The following is a 21,248-nucleotide window of genomic DNA, read 5'->3' on the forward strand; positions in this document are numbered from 1 at the left end:
ACCAGTCTCTGAGTCTGCGAGACTGTCTTTTGGGAAGGCATCCAGTTGTAAGGGCTTTGCTGGAATGACATTTATCAGTGGTAATTTGACAGGTCCTTCTTGCCTATAAATTGAGTACCTTTGATGATGATACAAACCCAGTTTCAACTTGCAAATGAAAACAAACTTTGAAGACTAGTTAGCTGCCCTAGTGTAATGTCTACCACTTAGCATTGTGCTTTTCCTTGAATCATGATTTTTCTCCTTAAAAATCACCCTCGTTGTCATTAAAGGGATGGCATTAAGTCCAGTTTTAATTTTGCCTGTTTGTATAAACGCAACAAATCAGCAATTGACCTTTATGTCTGCTTTGCTGGAACTCTCACGAGGAACCTGTAGGAGGTTCTTGCTGTGCCTTAAGGTTCTTGTCAGTACAGCTGATGAGGCTTCCAGTGCCAGGACGTGGGGCGCTGGGTGCAGCACCGATTCAGTTATTCTGTAGGGTTCTATAAATCCTTGCCATTTTAAAGGTATGATTTGAAAATTTATTTCTAGAATTAAGTTTGGAAGGAAAGGAATCCAAATAGTATATTGTGGAAAAATTTGGCTTTCGAATTGACAAGCGACAGGGGGTGGGTACCAACAAGTCCTATATTTTTCTTCAACCCCCACAATAGTATCCGAGTTAGAGGAGAGGGGTCCAGTGTAGAAGTTGAGGATGGAGTGAGTGGCTCCAGTATCAACGAGACAATTAATTTTCTTACCTGTCACGTCAGGCACCACCCAGGTTTCTTCGGTAGAGATTGAGATGCTGGTGCAGGCTGGGGCCACCCTGCTCCCCAGCACCCTCAGTCCTCAGGTGATGCCACGGTCATAGGAGATGACCTCTTTCTGTTCTGGGAATGAGGGCGGTCTGCTTTCCAGTGCCAAGGGTCAGGGCTTATACCTTTGCACTTGGGATGTGGCCTTGGGGGTGGCCTAGTGCGTTCCCTGGCCCAGTGTCCAGGGTGTTTGCACTTAAAATGCATGTGATCCTTGTGCCCTTCAGGCCTTTGTGACTTTCCTGGGTCACCTTGAGAGAGTTGGCCATGACCAGTGTGGCCACTCATAGCTAGTGCAAGTCTCTCCTCTAAATCCCAATTGATAAAGACTGAGAAAGCAACAACCATCAGTTGTGTCAAAGGGGCTTGGAGTTTCATTTGTAATTTGTGAAGCTCTTTATGGATATCAGGGGCTGACTGGGTGATAAAGTGTCGCCCTATTAATACTTGACCTTCTGGAGAGGATGGGTCTATATTAGCATATTTCTGAAAGGCCTCTATTGGTCTGTTGCAGAGAGCTCAGGGTTCTCTTCCTTTCCTTGTGTTATTTCCTTATCTTTGCCATAATTCACATTGGTAGATCCCAAAGTAGATATTTCTGTCAACCCAGAACAAAGAGGTGGCACATGAGCTGATATAAAAAAGGCTTGCTTGTAGGGAAACTCTGACCACTTTCCTCGCCTCCAACAGAATACATGTAATTGGAATATAGTATTGTAATCGATACTGACATTTTTGGGGCCAACTTTTCTTATTTCTGAACTTATACTGAGGCCAGGTTGTATTACACAAGAAAACTAGCCTCTTTTTTTGAGAGTTTCAGGGTCAGACTGACCCCAATTCCTAAGAATGCATCCCAGTGGGGATTCTGGGGACACAGAGGGCGTATTTCCTGTCTGGTCTGTGGAGCACCTGGGAAAAGGAAACAAAGAGTAGAACTTCTGGGCTCCCAAGAAATGTCCGCCTTAATCACCCAAGGAGCCTTCCAGTGTGTCTTCCCACCACAAAGGTACCAGACGACTCTGGCAATGCAGAGCTCAGATGCACTGGCCAGGGAAAGAAAAGAAAACAAAGAACTCCAGGGCTCCATGGGCATCCAACCACCGCCCTCCTTCCACCCCCCCTCACCTCCGCTGCCACTCCTTTGTCCCAGGAGTTGACTAGTGGGTTGTACATTGTCCCCCATTTTCCCACTACAAAGCTACCAGACATCTCTGACAACATAAGAGACTAAGAGCTGAGCTTACCGCAGGCTACCTGTATCGCCTTTGCTACTGGCCAAGTGGGCAGCTTTAATTAAACTGGGCCCATCTGCAGATCTGAGGGATTTTTTTTTTTTTTTTAAGCTTGGCTCCTCAGCCGCAAGGAGCTAAAGAGAGGGGATGGCACTAGTCATTTGGTGTATTTCCTGCAAAGACTGGAAGCCGATATAATATTGTTTAACCCAAGAAGAAAGGTTTCTACTATGGCAAAATATCTGCCACCTATGTGGCCCTGGGTCACCCTGGTCTCAGTGGCCTATTGGATTAAAACATAGAAAGTGTCTAAGGAGGAGAGGCAAGCCCATCTGTGTAAAATACCAGGGGGGATGGGGAGTGAGCTGGGAGCAGAATCTCCCCCCACTGCCCTGAGGCTGTAGAAGGAAAAAAAATTTTTTTGGTGACTACTATATTCCTGTAGTGTGTTTAAAAGTGAGCTGATTCATTATCTAGTGACCTTGACAATGTTCACAGAGGCTAGAGAAGAGGCAGAGGAGATACCCAGCTTGGCACGGCTTGTTCTTGAGCTTCACTGTCCACCAAATGGTCTCTCTGATCAAATCAAAAGCAAGCAATTCCTTTTTTTAAAACAGAAACAAAAATGACATCTAAAGCAAAGACAAAGTTTCAAGGGGGCACTGGGACACTAGCCTTAGAATCTTATCTCACACCAACCAGCACCACAAACAGCCCTGACGAGGTCCAAGTGCACGAAGCCCGAATGGTGGAGACAGAAGACTCCTGGTGTGTACAAAACAGCAAAGATCAAACCAAGTCCCCGAAAGGTAAGAGATCAAGCAAAGGATGACTCTATTTGTTCTGGTGGAGGAACAGAGAAACAAAACTAACAGACAGTTAAAAGCAGTGTGATTCCCATGCAAATTTCTTTGAGGCTAGAACAAGACAGTGAAGATTTATCAGGCTCGGGCTTCAAGCGGAGGCCAAAAATGGCCTGAATTTTAAAGTCCCTTTTCCCCTCTGCGTTGGAAAGACAGGCACCCTGCAGTTTCTGCAAGCTGCTATGAGTTTGAGTAGCAAGTTAATTGCTCTACTGTTAATTTAGTCATTGTTTCAAAGACTTACATGCTCATTTTTCCTTCTTTAAGACACGACATTCTAAAATAAGCCTAAGTCACTTAAAACTCAAGGCTGATTAGCTTGCCCGAGTTTCAAAGTGTAACCTTTACCCATCTGCATTGGAGAGACAGGCATCCTGCTGTTTCTACAAGCTGCAGTGAGTTTACCAAGACTCACTTGTATGCTCATTTTTCCTTCTTCAAGACCCAACATTCTAAAATAAGCACATTAAATTCCCTGAAACTTAAGCTCGATTAGCTTGCTTCCTTTGAATTACCCTATTGTTCCCAGGACCTGGTCCTCCTTGGTCTAGAATATACAAGATTTCAAAGACTTGTATGCGTACCTTTCCTTATTTCTCTTCCACTTCCACTTCCATTCTTGAGTTACCCAGTCTGATGTCCTTCCTTCCATGCCACTCACAAATGTGGCGTGTATCTCTTTCCTTTATAACTTCTTTATTATTTTTCACTGCTGAGGTTTTGTTTTACTTACACTGCTTTTAGTTTTTAATGAAAAGTAATCTTTAAAGAAGTGATCCATAAATAATTGTATATTCTTTAAAAAAATCAAATAATACTTAGTAAGTAAGTAAATAGAGAAAGCCCAGTTACACCCACCTCCCAAACCACCTTCTTTCTGGCAGCAGCTGCTGGGAAGGGTTTGGTGTGTGTTTTTAAGCCCCGTTCTAAGTATTTACGTGCATATATACGTACCCAGACAAACTCACGGTTCTTACTTTTCATATTGTTCTGCAATTTGCTCTTCTTGTTGAATGACAGGCCTTTGAGATTTTTTCCATGTCGTTACATATAAATTACCTGATTTTATTTGAATTAGCCCCATGTTGCATCCAATGTGTGGTAGACACCACAGTTACATGTGCTTTGCCAGCAACCCCTAATTTTGTCCAGGTAGAAGGCAGATGTCCTTAGATCTCAGGGGAGGTAGGCTCTTTTTCCAGCCAGTGATGGTTTGATTTATAGGAATTTACATCCCGTCCTCCCTGATAGCTAGAGTAATCATGTGGCACAGTTCTGGTCTATGAAATGTAAGGGAAAGTTCTCAGAGAAATATCTTTATTCCTAGATAAAAAAGCAAAAGAGTCACAAGGGTTTTTTTCTCCACCTCGGCTCTTTCCTCACAACCCAGCTTTCTGCATTTGAAGATAATTATTGATTTCCGGATCTATAACCATCTTGAGACCATAAGGCCTCAGGTACAAGGGCAGAAAGTCAACATGGAAAATGTATTAGTCAGTTCTTCTATCTAACAAGCAACCTGGAAATCTCAGTGCGTTACAAAAATAAATGTTTATTTTCTTGTTCATGGGTGTGTGAGTTGTCTCTGGTTCTGCTGTGCTCACTTGGGATTGGCAGGACTTGGCTCCAAGCTGTGAATTTAGGCTCAAGTCTACTCTATGCATTTCCTCGTTCTGTTTCAGGGGCTTCCTAAAGTAGTTCTCATGATGGAGCACAGCAGTGCATGAGAGTGTGTAGGAAACACAAGATACCTCTTAAGACCTTGGCTTAGAACTAGCACACACAGTTACCTCCACCTACATTCAATTGGCTAATACATGTTGCAAGGCCAAGTCCAACATCAGCCCATTCTAGCACACTGCAGGGTTATACTGCAGAGGAAGAGAGGGAGAGGCTGAGAACACTAATCCAGCCCACACGTGAGGATGGGCTTGCAGGACACAAAGACCTGAGTCCTTGGTGACAACTTGGAGGAGCTGAGCCGGCACTGGCACTTGTTTTATCCAGGTGTCTGTTATGTGATGACAGTGAGTCCCTATTTATTGGAGGCACAATTTCCACTTGCAGTTAAAAACATGTCAAAATGCAGTTGTGTTCTAATTTATTTATTGATGGGCATCTAAGTTATTTCCAGTTTTCCATGATTACAAATAATGCTACAATAAACATTTAATATACAACTTGATCAAATGTATTATTATTTCTATCAGATAGATTCCTAGATAAGGAATCACTGGGTGGAAGCCTATTTACATTTTAAATTTTGATAGATAATATCAAATTGCCTGCCACAGGAGTCTGTCAGTCCATTCTTTATGTCCTGACTAATCCTGATAGCATCACATAAAAAAAAATAGTTCCAACCCGATCGTGACATATAGTTCTGGTTCATTTGCATCCTTATGACTAGTGAGGTTGAATGGCTTCTTTTATATTTATTGGCCATTTGTATTTCTTACTGTGTGATCTGCATGTTCATATTCTTTGCTCGCTTTTCTAGTGTGTTTTCTTTTTCTCCTCATACTTTGTAGGAGATAATTTTATTTTATACTTTTAATCCTTTGTCTAAAACATGTGATAAATATTTTCTGTCACTTATTTGTCTTTCCTTTAAATACTTTAAAGTTAAATATTACAGATACAAAAGAGTACACATGAAAGATGTTTAAACACCCAAGAATGACAATACAATAGACCCCAGGAACTCATGACCCTGTTAAAGAACTTGTACCCTCTTGTTACCGTCAGGGTCCCTCGGTGATTCTCCAGTTCAGCCTCTTCTCTTCACCTTCAGCGTAGTGTGAATTAGTCTTTGTGTGTAACAAATCTTGATTTTCTTATTTCTTTGTTTTTCTTTATAGTTTTGCTACATACATCTGTGGCCACAAACAAGATATTGTTTATTTACATGTTTTTGACCTTTATGGTAATGAAATCGTAGTACAAGCATTCTTTGGTGACTTTTTTCGTTTACCATGTTTCTAAGATTCACCCACTTGGGTGCAGGAAGCTGCACCTCACAGCAGAGAAGAGTTCCGCCACACGAAGCAGCGTGATAGGTTTACCCAGTCCTCTGTTGATGACACCGCGTTGGTTCTGGTTTTCTGCCCTGGCAAACGGCGGTGCCCTGAACATTCTCGTCTGTGTTACTCGTTCCCACGGACAAGAGTTTCTCTGGCTTATCTAGGAGCGGAGCTGATGCGCGGCCTCGGCCTCAGTAGATAACGCCGAAGTGACTTTCTTTTTACCCACTTGCACTCCTATCAGCAGATATGCTGTTTCTGTTATTCCACACCCTTGCCAATGCTCGATGCTGTAATTTAAAAATCTTTGCAAATCTGTAGAAGTAAAGTCATGTCTTATTGTGGTTTTGGTTTCCACTTTCCTAATTACTAAGAAGATTGGTATCTTTTTAAATGTTTATTGAACATTGGTGTTTTCTTCTTCTATGAAATCCCTGTTCATATCTTGGCCCCTTTCAATTGGATTGTTTGTCTTTTTCTTATTCATTTGTAATAGTTCTTTATATTGTGTGGATATGAGCATTTGCCACTTTTTCAGTTCCCTACACTGTACCTTGCTTTTTCAATCTCTTAATGGATCCCCTTAGTGAAAAATTCTTAATTTTAATGTAGTCAAATTCAGCCATCTTTTAAAAAATATTCACCCAAGGATATAGTTACTGATTTTTTTAGAGAGAGACATTGATGGAGGAGAGAAACATCGATCTGTTGTCTTCTGTAAAACCGTGGCCCCCCGCCCTCCAGGGATCGAACCTGCAACCTAGATCTGTGCCCTGACTAGGAATCAAACCCGCAGCCTTTTGGTGCACAGGATAGCACTCCAACTAGTTGAGCCACCTGGCCAGGGCTATATTTTTTCTTAATCTTGATTACAACCTAGAAGACAGATCACCTGGAGTCAGTTTCCATGAAACTTCCTCTGGTTAATTCATTCAAAAATATATTTGAGTTTTCATTCAAAAAATATATCCTGCGAACCCAGGGCTGTGCTACATGTTCATTCAAGTTTATTTAGGTGAAGAATAATTTATCTCCCACTCCGTGTTTGCTAGATACTACCTGGATGAACAATGCAACTCTGCGAACCCAAGAAAATCAGTTTAATTGGAGAGAAAATTTAAATTTTGGGACAAATCATTCCTCAGTTTTGCACTGACACAAAATATGGATATGGCTTCTTTGACTTGCTGTTTATGAAACCACATCTCATGTCCTTGTGGATGTTCCTGAATTCAGGTGAACCAGGAAAATGTTACTTGTTTTTATTCTTTTTTTTCTATGTTACTTCTTTCTGAAACAGGCAAATGTCTCATATCTCCTTTCTCTTTAGCATTTAATAAATAAAACCTAAGTGTAGTTCCCAATATACATAAACGACCCATGCCAAAAACAAGGGAATTTTTTCTTCTGCCCTCACAGTGGACAGTGTTGCACATGGTGATATTTTCCAAGATCCTATAAAGATCAGACTGGGCAGAAAGGAGCAAGGCCTAGATAGCTGCTGGATAACCTTGTTTACTGTAAATATAGAAAAGTACTAAGAATAAAAAATAATCATGGGGAAACTGAATTATAAAATATTTTTTAAAGGAATGCAGTTTTCTTACTTTCAAAGATACCTTGTAATGTGAATGAAGCATACATTGCTGCCTGCTAGAGATTCCAAGAAAATCTGCTGCTGTAACCAAGATAGAGCTATGATTAGTTCATCACTTACTTGTTTAAGAAAAGGATGCTCCAGATAGTAACAACAATAACAATAGTAATATAACTTGTAGCACTGCGTGCTCATTGTGTGTTGCTAACTCTGAGTTTTATGACAAGCTGCTGTGAAGGATATTGTCTGTAAGTATGTATCTGTACCATGGAGGTCACCACTATTGTGGTCTTCACGTCACAGATAAGAAGACTGAGGCACCGTCACGGTATGTAATTCATCCCAACAGTGGTGAGTTAAGATTCGAACCTAGGAGGATAGGCCCTTGAGTCTGAGGGCTTAAACTTCACTGCCTCAACTTTGCCTTCCAATCACAGAGTAGGAATGTTCTCACCTTCCATCTTGTTTTCCATAATATTTTTGCTCTACTAATTCACTTAGCAAATTTTTAATGATTTATTTTGTTTAAAGATTTTAATTTATTTTAGACAAAGGGGAAGGGAGGGATAAAGAGAGGGAGAGGAACATCAATGTGTATTTGCCTCTCACATGCCCCCTACTGGGAATCTGGCCTGCAACCCAGGCATGTGCCCTGACTGGGAATTAAACCAGTGACCCTTTGGTTTGTAAGCCAATGCTCGATCCACTGAGCCACACCAGCCAGGGCACAAAAATTTTTTTAATATATTGTGAAAATGCCATCCAAGACACTGCCCAACATATTAAAAGTTAAGACTAGTGAAATCTAAATTTACAAATTGAAAGACAGGATTGTGTTTATTGATGGTGGTTTGCATCCTGAAATAGTTATATGTATGCATGTATGTAAAAAGTATTATTTTAAAAATGAGAGAGAGCAAGAATGAGTCTCACACAGAAACTCACAGTGATAAATTGGACAATTCACAGTGTCGTCTAATCCTCTTATGAAATGGATTATGTTCTTCTAGTCTTCGAATGTTCATAATGATGTTTAGAGCAGGTTATCCACTGTAACCTGTTCCATTAGATGGTGGTCTACAATTATGCTTCCGTTGTACTTCTGTCCTCCCTCAGGAAGGAAAAGATGATGGATTCGCCATAAAGCCAGACCTCACTCTATGAATAAGTAGCCTGACTGCTGTGCCCATCAGGGCAGCTTTCACAATACTCGGAGGTAACACAATGGGAACCGCAGTTTAGAGACCCAATTTATCTTGCTGTGAATAGAATGCCTCCAATACAGACAACAGTTAGTTCTGTTCCATAACACTGTTACAGAAATGTGACATTGAAAAACGGCTTGCAATCTATTAAAGCATTCATCTACCATGAGTTCATGACACGAAGGGAAAAATGTTAATTTCATTTAAGAGAAAACACGTAAGAGCGTTTTTTTTGAAGAGCAGCCACAAGGTCAGGAGACAACTGCTGAGGTAATGAAGTGAAGGCTTCCCTGAAACTTCTAGTTGCTTATACATTCTATCACAGTTGCGGAATTCTGCTGATTCTTGTTTCTCAAAACCGCTGGGGTTGCGGCTCTGTCACATTTTGGATTAAGCACAGTGATGCCGACCTTTAATGTTTTCTCGAACTGCACCAGGGCCACCGCTGATGCTCTCGGCCAGCCGTGGCTCTCCCCTTGGGCTCCAGCATCCTCTTCCGCTATTTCTTCTGACATCAGCGGTCAAGTCACTTCGCTGCTTCCACTATGATATAGAAAATCTCCAAAATGCACCTTCACATTCACTGTGAGAACAACAAGGCCTTTGCTTTAACTTTAGAAATTAACACCCCCCTGAAACACAGCTAACATTTTTTCCAGTCATCTGTAGGCAAGCACACATCAAAAGAAAAAATCCATATTTTAATAAGATTGGATTCAGGCAACTTGCAACTCAACTGTACATGAGTTTATTGATCACTCACAAGGGGCAGGCACTCTCCAGGGAGAACATAGTTTAGCGGAAAGAGCATGAGATCTGGAGTGGGGCAGACTCGAGTGGGAATCCAGACCGCACCATTTACCAACTGTGTGAGCCTGGGAAAATGCTGAATATATCCTCATTGGTAAATGGGAGAGAATAGCTATCTTGTATGGTTATTGTGAGAATTAGACATTATGTCTATAGGATACTTGGCACATCCTAAGTATTAGGTGGTAGCTATTATTATTAGGCTATGTGAAATAAATAAAGATGAGACCTGGTTTCTACCCTTAAGGAGCCTGTTCTAGGAGAAGAGAGAAAATGTATACAAATATCTATGCTTCAAGGTGGGAGGGATAAAGGCCATGAAGGCCCATCATGGCTTCAAAATGCCCTGATGAGGATGCTATGGATGAGAACCTATTAACTGGGATGTTGCAACAACCTCCTACCTGCTCTCCTCCACTCTGGTCTTGCCCCTCTGATCCGCTCTTCACAGAACAGCCAACGTGTTCTTTCTTAAATGCAGATCTGACCAGGTTTAGAAATCCCGTGGATTCTCATTTCCTTTGGAATAAAGTGCTCAGTGTATGAATTCCTGCTTAATTCTTGATCTTCATCTCTTTCTCAAACATGTACTTGATGTGCTACTCCTATTAAACTTTCTCTTTTTTTTAATATTGTATCAGCCAGTGTTCTGAGAAATGAGAGAGACAGAGAGAGAGAGAGAGAGAGGGGGAATATATGCTGTAATAGTAGATTATTATTACAAGGAATTGGTTCACATGACTATGGAGGCTGACATGTCCCAAAATCTGAAGTCAGCAAGCTGGATATCTGGGAGAGCCAGTGGTGTAGTTTCAGTTCAAATCCAAAGGCCTGGGAACCAGGATAGCTGAAGGTGTGAGTTCCAGTGTGAGGGCCGGAGAAGACCAACATCCCAGCTGAGGTGGTCAGGCAGATGAAATTCCCTCTTACTCTGCCTTTTTGTCCTATTCAGGCTTCAATTGATTGGACAAGCTCACCCACATGAGGGAAGGCAATCTGCTTTATTCGGTCTACCAATTCAGCCTACCAAATATTACTCTCATCTAGAAACACCCTCATAGACATACCCAGAAGAAGGTTTGATCAAATACCATGGCCCAGTTTAGTTGACACATGAAATTAGCTGTCACAGTTTTCAGGAACATGCCTCATTCTAGTTTATTACTGTATTTTGACATGTATAATGGACATTTTTTGCCCAAATTTTTGAGAAAAAATAAAGATGTGCATTATGCATGAGTAGTACTAATTTTGTATCTACATACATTTTTTTTTAGATTTTATTTATATATATTTAGAGGGGAAGGAAAAGAGAGAGGGAGAGAAATATCAATGTATAGTTGCCTCTCATGTGTCCCCTGCTGGGACCTGGCCTACAACCCAGGCATGTGCCCTGACTGGGAATCAAACTGTGATCCTTTGCTTTGCAGGTCCGAGCTCAATCCACTGAGCTACACCAGCCTGGGCTACATAAATATTTTTAATTCCTTTATTTATTCTTATGCACTAAAAGTGTAACTCTAGAAAGCAATAATGATATCCATATGCAAAATAATACCCCGGAATATGATAATCAATTTATTTCTAAATGTAAATAAATAAAAAAATTAAAATGAAAGTTTTTTTCCCTGAAAGTTAGGCCAAGAACGTGGGTGCACATTACACATGGCAAACTATGTTATCTCTGTTCTTTTGCGTAGACTGTTTCTTACGCCTGGATTGCTCTTGGTCTCCTGATCCCTGGCTCACTCCTAATTTAATTAATTTACATAGTTCTCAGAACTCAAATCACTTTCACATTATCTCTTTAGAATACACTGAAGGATCAATATAGTTACTTAACAAAAGATTCTAGTCTCTTCTTGAATCTTGTATAATACAGTTATCCATCGAATTAAACAGTTTTTTTAGGCTAGATGTGTACTTGGGGTTAAGGCTGAGATGTGTAGAAGTCTCTCATTTGCTGTTTTTGTTAAGAAATAACTATTTACATCAGTATTGTAAATCACTTTCATTTTATTTTCCCAATCTCTTAGCTGAGGGCCTGGCACAAAATAAATGTTCAATAAACGTTTGTTGATTGAATGAATTACCTAATTACTTTTCAAATCCTTCTGATCCCAAGATGGAATGGGAAACTAAAAATATACTTATGAAAATTTTATACAGTTGTTATATAGGTCTCTAATTTAAATAAAGAAATACCAGCTCTGTCCAGAAATTACCCAGTAGTGTGAAAAATAGAGACATTTATTAAAGAAGATATAAGATATAAGAAACATTGTACATAGGACAATGATGCCTCAGTCCTCTTCAGAGTAGGCCCCTGGAAACTTCACACAGTTCTCCCAGCATCTCTTCTACTGTTCAAAACACTCTGCAAAATCCTTTGTTGGAATCACCATCAGTGGCCTTGTTGGGTTCTCCCAAATCTCATGAACAGTCTGAAATCTCCTTCCTTTCAAAGGTGGTTTTAGTTTGGGGAAAAGCCAGAAGTCACTGGGTGCCAAATCTGGGCTGTAGGAGGCTGAGATGCCTGGGCGATTTGATGTTTTGCCAAAAACTGCACGAGATGTGATGTATGAGTGGCTGCATTGTTGTGGTGAAGCTGCCAATCATCAGTTGCCCATAGCTGTGGCTGTTTTCATTGTACTGCATCTGTCAACTGATGAAGAACGTTGAGGCAGTACTCCTTATTAGTTATTTGGCCTGGAGGAGTGTACTTGTGATGGACAACACCTTTCCAATAAAAAAAAGCACAGTTAACATGGTCCTGATTTTGCTGCAACTTTGCCATGTCTTCTTCAGGTATGGAGAACCAGGTGACTTCCATTGGGACCACTGGGCCTTCATTTCCAGATTATAGCTGTAGACCCATAGTTTACTTCCGGTTATGACCTTCTTGAGGAAATCTGCTTTATTGGCAGTGGTTTGAATCAAGTCATTAGCAACTGCATGATGTTCCTTCTGCTCTGGTAGCAGAAGCCACAGAATAAATTTTGTCACAACACATTTCATGCCAAGATCCTGTGTCAAAATCTTGGACAGAGTAGGCTTTGGAATCCCCAGATCAGCTTCTAGTTCTTGCACTGTTAGTAGCCGATCTTTATTGATTGCAGCCTGTGCACATTCAGCATTCTCGGGTGTTCTGCTGTTGCAGGCCTTCCAGAAAGTGGATCTCTTTCAACAGATTCTTGACCATTTTGAAGCATTCGCACCACACTTTTATTTGCACTACACTCATTGCATCATTCCTGAAAGCCTTCCGAACCATCCAAATAGTTTCTGCAGAGGAGTGTTCAAGCTTAATGCAACATTTGATGCAGATTCGTGACTCTACTTGCCCAGTCATTTTGAATACGAAAGCCACACAGTACACATGCTCACTCAATGGCATCTACCACCCCCACTGACTAGGACAGTGAAGTCGTCATTGTTCACACATGTGGATTCTAGTCCACTCTCCTTGGCTGCCAGGTCACATCAATGTTGTGTAAACCATTGTCCTTATATTAACAATGGCTGGACTTTTTCTGGAAAGACAGGTATACTGATTAGAAACACCATAAATGTTGAAAAAAGTATATATAGATGGTACTGGACTAATGATGGTTCAACTTATGATTTTTTTGACTTAGGATAGTGCCAAAGCTATATCCATTCAGTAGAAACTGTACTTTGAGTTTTAATTTTGATATTTTTCTGGGTTAGCACTGTGTGGAATTATAATCTCTCCTGATGCTGGCAGTGGCAAGGAGCTGCAGCTCTCGTTCAGCCATGCGATCATGAGGGTAAACAACGGTTAGTCTTTACAGCATAGTGTTGTATGCATTTTCCATTTACCATATTTTCAAGTCACAATGGGTTTATCAGGATGTAACCCCATCTTAAATCACAAAATTCTGTGACTAATTCATAACCTTTCAGTACTAAAAGGATGCCCTTTTCTAGAAAATACTCATTTTCTAGATGAGGAACCTGAGGATCACATATGATTGTGACTTGTATGAGTCCACATCCCTGGTTGGGGGCAGAGTCAGCCAGACCTAGTTTTTTTGATTGCTGCATCCAGGCACTTACTCCAACCTGTGCTAATACCCAACCAAGGACAGAGAGGAGGAACTGACTTCCATCTTCACTGAACCCTGTGCACTTACTTTTAGAACTTTGGGAAAAAGTCAGGCCATTCCCTAAGATGAGAATAAAGCCCATACGTCATGCATTTCAGAAAACAAATGAGAAAATCCTGACGGTCAAAACAAGCCTTTTAAGCCCGAGAATCAGAAACAGAACAGTTCCTCCAGAGCTGGGACAGATGTTGCAATAATAGGGACATTTCTGCAGCAATGACATAAAATTAACTATGGGGATGTCTGGGTGAGAGTCTTCCATCTCACCAAGAGATTGGTAGAATTGCTATTTTAATTTTTGTATTTCCAGTGTCTGTGTTTAGGGTGGACAGTCACAATTTTAATTGTGTCTGTTTGGGATAAGGGTGGAGGAAATACTAATAATGTCACCAGAGGAAGCACACAGAGAGGATTTATCATCCCGGCGATCAGTCAACTGAAAATTTCGCTAGCACATCTCTGGAGCTCGGTGGGAGCTAAGAGTAGCAGTGAGTTGTGCCAGCAACCCACTGAGGGTGACAGTTTAAAAACAATGGACTGAAAAATGTCATAAATTTGAAAAACAGTGAACTGCCTAGTGTCAGGGTGTAGAGATTGATGGGTCTGGTGCCTGAAAATCCAGATAGGGGTGTGGAAATTCACACCATTTTCACATTCAAAATGTCCCTTGCATTGATTCATTAGGAGCCATGTAGATATAAGTACATATCTATGTGTGTGTATATCCATACAGTGTCAATATTGTTTTCTATGTGCGTTTAAAATGTCCAGAAGCTGAAATTTGTTTGGAAGGGTTCAGTCAAGGGAAATGGTTCCTTTTTCAAAATGCAGTTAGTCTTGATAGTTTCTTTCGTTTCCTTTTCTCCCTATGGAATTAAAGGCGAAGGGCAAGCAGGAGAGAGTTTCACCTATTCTGCTGCGTCAGAGGACGCAGGTACAAGGTGGTGCAGCGGCGCTGCCAGTCTGATGGGGCCAGATGGAGATTTGGGGTTTGAAAGTATATCAGTTAGCTATTGCTGCGTGATACCTCCCAAACTGTGTGGCTTAACACAATACCCGTTTATTATATCTCATGAGTTGAAGGGTTAGCTGGGTGGTTCTGCTGACTTTGACTAGGGTCCAAAATGCATCTGTGCGGTCAGCTGGTGGGTAGGCTGGTGGCTGGTGGGTCTGGGATGATCTTAACAGGGACAGTTTGTCTGTCCATCATGTGTTTCTCATATCCATCCAGCAGGATAGCTGAGGTTTGTTTTCATGTTAGTGGAAGTTAATGTGCAATTTTTTTTCAGGCTTCTGCTTAGTCTATTGCTTTCCCATTGGCCAAAGCAAATCACATGGCCAAGTCCAGAGTTAATGTGAGAAGAAACTACCAAAAGGTGTGCACTCAGGAAGGTGTGAAAACTTGGGGTTCAATGCAACTAATTTAACACAGAATGAGTTAGCAAACAAAAGGCTCAGGGATACTATCATGAATGCCAAGGTCATTGCTGTTCAGGTCAGCCATGTTTTACTCTGGAGTTTGTATTTATTAATTTACTCATTTATCCAACATTTATTAGGGAACTACCCTGTTTAGACACTATTCTAGAGGCTAAGACAAACTTTGTGCTTAACAGAGTTTTACCTGGCAAGACAGGATTTTCTCTGTCCCTAACTGCTTCTATTTCTTTTCTCACCACAGATACGAAGGGGATATTTTGTAAATTGGAAAAAAGAGGTAGAGATTTTGTTAACATAATAACAAATCAGAAGTTTAATCTTAAAGGTGGTCAATGTTGACTTGAGAAAGATTTAAAAAATCTGTTTCTATAGCTTAGATCGAAGCAGTTGGAGACTTGAGAAAGATTTGGAGGTCCAGGAGCTGGGCCTTGGAAGGAGGGAAAGGAGGTAGAAAAGGACCAATGAGATGGGGCAGGTGGTGGGAGGATAGAGGGAAAAGGTAGGAAGTCAAGAAAGAGAGAGTAGAACTTTAAATGCTTATCTGAGGTGGGCTGAATTAATTGAAGGATGACAACGTGGGAAAGCGAAGGCGCTCTGTTTGCATCTTTCTCTGGGTTCTGTGTGTGCGCCTAATTGGCTAATGCTTCTCTGTAATGAGCTCTCCTAATGTGTCTCCCAGATACTATGGGGATTACAAAGGCACTTCATTATGTAGGAATACTGAAGGGCTAAGCTTGTAACTTGCTCCACTGCTCTTCCCTCCACAGCCCCTCACACCTTCTTGTCACCCTTACCACTTCTGGTCACCATCAGCTTCCTTTGGGTTTCAGGAGCATGACCTCATTAGTGTGACCTCAATTATTAGTCACTTTAATTTTGAAGGCAGAATTCTAGAATTCTCATCTTCTTGATCTTTATTCTTCAACAACATCTTCACATCCTAGCTCTCGGAGGATTACCTGGATTCCAACGTCATCCATTCAGGGAGCATTTAGAGAGCGCCAATGATCACACAAGGCAGTGTGGCAACAGATAATACTATGTAGAACAACAGCTGAGGGCTTCCGACAGATGAGGCTCTATTGTAAGGATTTTTTTTTCTATAAACTCAACCTCAGGGCAGTGGTATTATTGTCCTTATTGTACAGATGAAGAAATGAAAGCACAGAGAGGTCAAATGATTTGCTCAAAATCACAGGACTGCTGGCAGGCTGAGATTTGTTTCTGGTGCTAGGGAGCGCCTTCATTTTCTCTTCTTTTTATCTGCCATCACCACCTCTCGCTGTTTCAAACGTTTTCTGCCTTCATCCCTTCACCCATTCTTAAGAAAAATTCCCTGACATTTCAAAGTCAATCATTTACATGATATTTTAATTCTTGCCTCTACTATTTCCCTCCCTCCAGTCCTGACCTCCTCAGAGACATCGACCTTTTTATTATCTTGGCTCTTACTTTTATCTTCTATTATGGTCCTAGCAGCCAGCAAACATGCTTAGCATTAAAAAACAAACTATCTTCTAACATCTTTTCTGAATCACAAAATTAAAGAGAAATATGTGTCTTTAATAATTCACAACTTGAGGGAGTCTGTCTCCTGGGGTCAGTGATGACCGCACCAAAGCCGGCCATCTTTCCCCAGTCAGGTTCCTTCTTCACTTCTCTGAGTACTCCGTCCTGCTTCTTTCATTGCGCTTTTCTGCCCCCATAACCAGTTTTTCTCCTTCTGCTCTCACCCATCCATGGGCATTGCCCAAAGTCCTGTCCTGTGAGCTCTTCCCAATCTTTTCACCTTTTCCCTCAGTGATAGGGTAGCCATACAATTTATTGCCCAAACTGTGACACTGTTGTCTGGAATAAATGCTAAACTAGATGGGATTCCAGAACAGGTGATGTAAACCAGGGCCGTAACTGTTTCCTCAGTCTTTCTAAATCCCCCATTTTCTACCCCTTACTGGTGGTTTCTGCTTGTATGTTCAGGGATTCAAGCTCCACGAATCCTAAATCAGACTCTTCCTAGTTTTCTTTCCTTTTCTAAGCAACTGTTCCTGATTGCCTTACTTTTGCCAATGGAGTTGCTCTATTGTAATGACTGAAACTTGAAAACTTTAGGTCATTTCTGAATGTTTCCCATACACACTGCCCCTGGCATCAGTCTCCAGGTCTATTTATAATGTTTCACTTTATCCTTCCTTTCCATTTTCAATGCTGCTATTTTATTTCAGGCCTTTATCACTTTAAGCTGGGACTTTTTTAGTAGCCTAATCTCAACCAACTTTTATTTTTTGTTAAGTCTTTAAAAAATATATTTTATTTATTTATTTTTAGAGAGAGGGGAAGGGAAGAGAAGGGAGGGAGAGAGGGAAACATCAGTGTGTAGTTGCCTCTTGCACACTGCCCCCTACTGTAACCGGAAAAGACACTGGAGTTTGGACTGCCTGTCACTACCAAACCCAATAAGCAATGACAGTGGTTGAATCTTTTATGGGCACTTTATTCAAATGTCTGGCGATCCGAGAAGATGGCGGGTTCATACCCTAACAAACCATCTTTCCTTTTCTTTTCTGGCCAGATCTTTTATAAGGGGGTGGGGGAGGATAAACAAGGTGCAGTGAGGGCTTTGAGATTCAGAAGCTGCAACATTCCTGTCCTGGGCAGTTAGCTGTTCCCAGGGCAGGGTGGTCATCTGCTCTCCCCAGAACTCACAAGGCCCGGATGCCTCCAGCTTGTCCCCAGGCGGTGAACTCTAGCAGTGTCCAAGGAGGCCGGCTGTTTTCCAGGAGCCAGAATGGGCCTTATCTGGAGTTTCTGAAACAAAAGCTTTAACATACACATTACTTGCTAGACTTATAACTTTTTCCGTAAGCTACAATTTTCCAAGTCTTGAGTCCCCTATCACTACTGGGGACTTGGCCTGCAACCCAGGCATGTACTTTGACTGGGAATCAAACTGGAGATCATTTGGTTCACAGGCTGGCACTCAACCCACTGAGCCACACAAGCCAGGGCTAAATCTTTTTTTTTTTATTGTTGTTCTATTACAGTTGTCCCAATTCCTTGCCCCCCTCCCCTTGTAAAACTTGTAAAACCCTTTACTCTCCTACTTATCCAAGAACTCTCTCTGTGTTAGAGAATGTCTTCAATGCTGTGGCAGAATTTACAACATGGCTCAGCCTTTACTTCCAGCATGCCCAGGGCTTTACGGTCAGCCAGAGGTAGGAGATATACACAGCTCTGCACATGGCCTTTCAGCTCTCCGGAAATAGGTCACAACTCTTTCAAGTTTCTGTGGACTTCTCATTTTCAAAGATAGCTTTTCCTTTTTAAGTTTTTATCTTCTCATTTGTCCCCACTGCCACTGCTGCCTTAGGCAGCTGTAATATTAAACAATCTCTGCTGATTGTTTTTGACCAACGCCCCAAGGGGAAAACCTGTTTCCACTGTATGAGTGTTGAATCAGGTCAGTAAAGATGAGCCGTGGAAGTGGGAGTGTTCAGGTAACTGCCAGACAGGTCAAATAGAGGGATGGGGCTTTTGGGGAATCTTAAATCCGTTCTACACCTGCTAAGTTCTGGTTTTCATGGCTTTTGTGCATAGCAGAGCTGTTGATGTTCATGATTACTATAGAGCTTGGGAGAAGGGGATGGAAATAAGGCAACTAAAAATGCCACAAAACTCCCTGTTTCTTATGGAGGTTAGGCCACTTAAGTAATGGTGGTGGTTGGGGGAAATGGGGACAACCGTAATTGAGCAACAATAAAATTTTTTTTTTAAATCTAAGGATTTGGGTATATTCTTGGATATAACAATCCAAAGATTGTTATAAGCCTTTGACTAGTTTCTAGAGTTCTGAAAAAGATGATTTGGACAATTTTTGCTAGTATTCTCATTGCTTTTGTGAGAGGAGTGGGTTTTTGGAGGTTCTGGCTCCATCATTCCCAATTCAGAATCCCTGTGTGTGGAATGTTTTGGTTTCAGTTTCCATGTTATAAAATCCTATTAATCAATTCTGAATTTCTAAACCTTTCCCTGACCATAGCAGTTGAAACAGATGCTTCCTTTTAAAAATTTCTATAGTACATTGCACGTGCCACCTACAGCATTGTCCAGAAACTTTGTGTTTGTACAAGTAACTGCCAGGGATCTGGCTTCAGGAGAGCTAGAGAAGGACTCGAGGATCTGCATTTATAAACAAATTTCAGGGGACTGACATTCTAGTAGTTCAAGGGCAAAATTTTAAGAAACACCGCTCTAAATGGTATTCCTAATACTTACCATGTACCAATTAATACTACATATGTATGATTTTATTTTTTGTGCATTTCTACTTCTCTACTAAAATAAAAACTCTCTGTGTACAGGAACAGTGTTCTGAATCCCCTGAACTCCCAGGAGCTTCAGTAGTATAAGCAGCCCTCTGAAGTTTCCCAAATGAATCAATAGGTAAAAACATTGTTTTCACTGGCAATAAATTCTCAATTCCAAACTATGACAGATTGAGTAGAACTTTTAGAAATTGGAGGCTCACTGGTAAATTGAAAATTACAGCTATTGCTTTCTTAATTAAGAAGGCAGTTGATTTTATAAATATTTGAACTTAGAAAATGACATCAGTTGTTTTCATAAATTGTTTTTTTGAGAAGTGCTAAGTAGTCGGACTGTAACAAAATGTGTAAATGAAGAAACTTTTACCTTAGTTGATTGGGGAGAAAGGAGGGAAAACACTGAACTGCAAAAGTCATGCAGTTTTTAGGTTTGAGGTTAAATGTCAGCAGCTCTGTCATCATGCATCTTTTTAGTCTCAAAGCTGATAATTTACAGACTTCTCTACTTTCTCTGCCATATGACCATCTGCCTCTTATGCATTAGACAGGCAGGGGTTGCTGGGACTCGTGAGTCTGGTTCAGACACAGATGGTGATGTTGTCTCTGCTCTCAGGCAGTCTCTGTGTTCCCAGGGTGTGATGAGGTGACTTCCTGGTTGGTAAATTAACCTCTTGCTCCAAGAGACTGTGAGATGGTAAAGGAGTCTTGTGGGGGAGAAAGGTGAAGCAGGATAGAAGACCACATGGACACCAGTCCAGTTTTCTGCTAGAAAGTGATAGGTTAAGTTGTGAGCTCAGCAAGTCTCTAGTGCAATTTAGTTAATTGTCCTGCCCCAAATGAAAGAACATCATTAGCAATTGGTTAGGTAATCACAGACTCTCTTGCTCAGTGCGTTGGGTAAATAGGTATTAGTTTAAAAATATTTAAGAAGATAGGAGTGGAAAAAAACCCCACTGTAATGTTTCTGAGTTGTATTTATACTAAATACATTTATTAGAAATAGTGGAAGTTGATCGCAGTATTCAAGAAACAGTGACATCATGGGGGAGTGTATTTATTCAAAAAAGCTTTATTTAGGTATTTAGCTTAATTCATATGTAATACGGCCTGCTTTTACAGTATGATGTCTTCACATGTGATTATACCAAGGAAACCATCACTATGATCAAGATAATGATCTGCCTCCCCTAAAGTTTCCCTGTGCTGCTGTGTAACATTCCCCAGTCATCCCTTCCTGCCCTCCACCCCCAGGAAACCACTGATCTGCTTTCTGTCAATGTAATTAGTTTTCATTGCCTAGAATGTACATAAATAAAGCCATAGCATTTACTTTATTGGGAGGGGTAAGGTTTCTTTTATTTAATATAATTATTTTCAGATTCATTATGTTTTAGAGTTTTAAAATAGCTCATTCCCTTTTATTGCCTAGTAGTATTCCATTGTGCAAATGTACCATAGTTTGTTTATCCAGTAACCTGCTGATGGGCATTTGGGTTGTTTGCAGCCTTTGACTATTACAAATAAAGCTTCTGAGAACATTCATGTGCAAGTATTTGTGCACTTCCATTTCTCTTGGGGAAAATACACAGAGGTAGAGTGGCTAAACATAGGATCATGTTTAACTTTTTAAGAAATTGCTCAACTGTTTTCTTAAGGGCTGGTACCATTTTACATCCCCAGCAGTAGTGTAGGAGAGTGCAGTTGCTCCATATCATTGTTAACACTTAGTATATTTGGCCTTTAAGATTTTAGCCATTCAGTAGATAATATAATGATGTTAAGTGTCTTTTTCATGTGCTTCTTTGCCATCTGTCCATCTTTTT

At 40.9% G+C, this 21,248-nt stretch overlaps 1 pseudogene; it reads left to right on the plus strand.

Moving 5' to 3' along the window:
• Nucleotides 1-21,248, plus strand: part of LOC119064214 (60S ribosomal protein L35a-like) — a 109,513-nt pseudogene that overhangs the window by 87,347 nt on the left and 918 nt on the right.

This window comes from Artibeus jamaicensis, unplaced genomic scaffold (genome assembly GCF_021234435.1).
Source record: "Artibeus jamaicensis isolate MK-2021 breed Jamaican fruit bat unplaced genomic scaffold, CSHL_Jam_final contig_233, whole genome shotgun sequence".
NCBI lineage: Eukaryota > Metazoa > Chordata > Mammalia > Chiroptera > Phyllostomidae > Artibeus > Artibeus jamaicensis.